The following is a 4,277-nucleotide window of genomic DNA, read 5'->3' as shown; positions in this document are numbered from 1 at the left end:
CTTTCTTTTGTTCTATTATTTAATTTTCAATTTTATGTGAGAAGCAAAACACAAATTAACTGGAATTATAAATAAAGTGGTACCAATTGTTTCCAAAATCAATTTAAGAAAAACAGGAGATAAAAATTATGGTTTGCTACTTTCTATATTAACTAGATTTATTTTCCCCACCAGTTTTCAAAATTAGTTACAATGTTTGTCAACAGATGGGACTGTTAAAAGGGAAAAATATTAAACAATATTTTTGCTACTTGCCGATTAATTTTGACTGAAATATTTGCACATGCATCTGTTATTTTTTTTTTTTTTTTTACTGTTCTACATTGTTGCTGCAAATGGGCGCCATTTTGAAAACATTGTTTCATAGTTTTTTTTAACTCAGTAGCACCATCTATTGACAAACTTTATAACTAATTTTGAAACATGATGCAAAGGACACTGATTTCCTGTATCGAATGCTAAACAAACAATTTCAATCTTTATTTTTAATGTTGAGGTTTTCGATTTTCATTGAGCCCCTATGTATTTCATAAAATACATTTTTAATAGTAGAAAAAAACTGCTGTATTTAAGGGAAATTTTATGAAGTGTTTTTACATTGCTGTCAATACCAGATATTTCTATGCTGTTACTAAGCAATAAACTTAGTGCCGTAAGAAATTTTCTCTAGATACTGTTGGAAATTTCCTTGTGAGAAGCTAGTAAATTGCATTTGCTTTTATTTTATGCTTTTTCTTAGGATTTCCATGACCAATTTATTTACTAAATTACTATTAATAACTTATTAGATGACCCTTTGGTGAAAATTTTTCTTCTTCTCATAACTTCTTTTAAATTATTGATGTAAGGAATGCAGTTTGAAATTTTATCTTTTTGGTTTCACTTTTTATTTTTATTAATCCCAACTTTAAAACTTTTTAAAATTATTTGTTTTAAGATAGCTATTGTCTAGAAAAATCTACCTTCATGTCTTCTATTCCCCCTGTGACACACTTTTGCGTGGTGGGTAGGGTGCCCCCAGTGTTCCGAGCTGGACCTTAACATTCTTCTGTTTCTCTCTTGTGACAATGTTTCGAGTTTTGGACTTGTCATCAAATTTGTATACTTACCTAGTGAACAATTTATTATTTCTTTATTTAAAACATGGTTACAACTTTCCAGATTTTTGTTTGTTTTTTGCTTTTTTTGTTAGATTTCTTGATTTATAAATTTTGTTGCACATCTTAATTTGAAGTAACCAAATTTTTCCAATGCCTACTGATTAATAAGTTGGCTAATGCTGACCGTCACATGTTAACCATGTGTTTCGTCTTGTAAGGAGGAAAAGGAGATCCTGGAGTTTCCAGTCTGTATTTTCATACCAGTGTGGTTCCCAACTGGGCAAATATGTCTAGGAATTTGTTGAGCATGTGCTCTTTGTCCTCTGCTTCACTCTAGTTGAGTTGAAGTAGATTAGATTCCCCTCACTTTCAATCAACTGGTAGGGGCGATTTGTCACCTTGCTGGGAACTAGTGCTGCATCAGAGAAGTGCCCCTGAGCTCTGATAGCTTTGGCAGATCCACATTCCTTTGGTATAGTGCTATATCTGGAGCTACTGTGAACTGAATACTGCAGAGCTGATGTTTCCCCTTTTTATTTTAGGCTCTGGTGGGCATGAGAGTGTCCAGATAAACGTCTTTATCTATTATGGCTACACCCACTTAATCACCCAGTTTCGAAATCCTTCATACAGATTTCACTACTCTAAATGCTCTATCTATGACCTAACAAAAGCTAAATATCTGATACTCAGCTCAACTGAAAAGAATCTTTCTACCTGATCACCATTTCTTGTACAAGTCTCTAGAAGCTCAAGTAGGTAATCAAAAAAATGTTCATGCTATGCCATCTGGGGACTTGTTCGATGAAACTTGTTCTGTAAAATAGACCACCTCACTTTTTAAATAATAAACTTGCCAACGTCCCTATTACTGTAACACTCCACGTAACACATTAAATATATCGATAGGCGTTTTTATAGACAAAGCACTACAATATCTTCCAATCTCTGAAAGCATTGAAGGCTTCTCCAGCCAAGGCGAAATTGATGTACGACGTATAACAATAAGAAAAGGCAAAGATATAATCAATTTTATATGTAACTTGATTTTAACTTTCAACACTACAAATTTTCCTTCTGACATTAAAGCTCGCTCTAGAAACAAAAATCCAACCATACATATCAAACCATCACCGTTTTAAATGCCTGAAGTTTTAATGACTCCAACAATTATAGAGGGAAAGGAAAGATATCAAAGAAACTTGCGGTCAAACTGGGCATAATTTCAAATCCTGCACATCACCAGGGCAATGAATAAATTTTCATGAATCTCACTCCGCTAATTTTTGATAATGTCAAAAATGGATGCAAGAGAAATAAGTATTAAAGTCACGCAAAATCTCTCCTACACCAAAGCTTTTTCTTCTTCCAACTCGCAGCCATGTCCTAATGTTTCGTTTGATGCAGTGGTGACAAATTCAAAGATGACTAAATCAACTAAATTTGTTTCAAAAAGTTAACAAAATAGACATTAAAAGCATAATCCCATATGCTTTTGTCTCCAAGAAAACATTCCTTGAACCATCTCACAATAGGGAAATATACATTGGTACACTAAATTAATAAAAGATTTTATACAAGGTAGCAAAGCATGCAGTGGTGTTTCTTAATTTTTAAAAGTTATTCGTTTTCTATCGTTACACTTGTAACTCCTTTGCAAGCAGTTGCTGTTCAAATTGTCATCCAATCACAATATGTTGTATTTATTTACGATTGAATCGGGTAATACCTCAGTCTGATCTTGACAATTTAATTATGCTACTACCGTCATCATGGGAGATTCCGCCTTTACATAAAAAATCGTTTAAGGACATTCCATTCGTAGTTTTACAACTCCCATTAAAAACAACTCGTAATTTAGTTGAAGTGCTGGACGGTCGCAACACACCATGATTGGGTAAAAAAATATCCTTCCCCTGGAATTGAATCATTGCAAATTTCTTCCCTGTGACCTAAAGATTCGTACTCTAAGATAAAACTAATATACAATATTGTATATACGAAGAATATTCTTTGAAGTTGGCTATCCTTGTTCTAGAACATTCTTTTAATTTGCATGCCATTGATATATCTTTATCAATGTTGTTTGAACATTTTCTTTTAAATGCACAGCTTTTTTTTTAACTATAGTTGGATGTTTCTCAGGATAAAATTCAGAAAATGTGGATATAGTTAAATTGTAATTATTTCCTTTTTAGCTAGCAAAGTGTCATTCATCTCTTATGAAAAATTGTACCTTCGATCCAATCCAATAATGATGTTTAAATAAGCGAGATGAGTCTTTTTTTTTAAAATCATAACTGCTTTTAATATTTTACAAAAATTCAGAAAATTTGGATATAGTTAAAAAGTAATTATTTCTTTTTTTTTTTAGCAAAATTTTCCTTCTCTAATAATAAATATATCTCAGATACTTGAAATACGATGGAATAAGAAAAATTATATTTAACAGTTAGTTCGAGAATTAAAATCAAACTGTTAGAATTGTTGACTGTCAATCTGTAACGATTACCTAATATTGCATATGAGCTCAAATTAGAAAAGATTTTTATTTATCTCTTTATTTTATTTATTTTCTTTTATATATTTATTTTATCTTTTTATTTATATGACTTTAATATTTAAAAAAAATTCGATATAAATGTTAAGACGTTAGCTGGCATTATACGATCCTTTTCTCTTATTTTATACTATTTATTCATTTTTTGTTGTTAATTTTGAAATCTAGTCAAGCTCGAGTTTAAGAAATGAAGATCTCGAGATTGATGAATTTTTCAACAGCAATTGATAAATAATCATTATTTAAAGAAGTAAAAGTAAAAACAAAAAAATCCACGAAAAAAGCAATTAAAATTACAATAACTTTCGAGCAAATTGAAATTACGAAAAAGAAAACTTGCGTCCAGTTTATAAGAATATTCTATGAGAAAATAACCCTTGAAGCATATCAGATATCAACTCTGTAGTGAGTTTTTATTGTGAACACAACTCAACAAACACTATTAAAAATGCGAAATGTATGCTTAAGGCAATGAACATAGCTATTTACGAGAACGGACAAGGCATTCTGTTTTTCAAACTTCTTTAATGAGTATTGTTCCTTTTTTTTTTATTTAAAGAATATACAAATTTATCCGAATAAATTCGTCATGTGATATCATCCATTTGCATAAGTCA

The sequence above is a fragment of the Parasteatoda tepidariorum genome, chromosome 3 (assembly GCF_982258835.1).
Source record: "Parasteatoda tepidariorum strain Cologne lab strain chromosome 3, Ptep-v5.0, whole genome shotgun sequence".
Lineage (NCBI taxonomy): Eukaryota > Metazoa > Arthropoda > Arachnida > Araneae > Theridiidae > Parasteatoda > Parasteatoda tepidariorum.
This window is presented reverse-complemented; position numbering follows the sequence as displayed.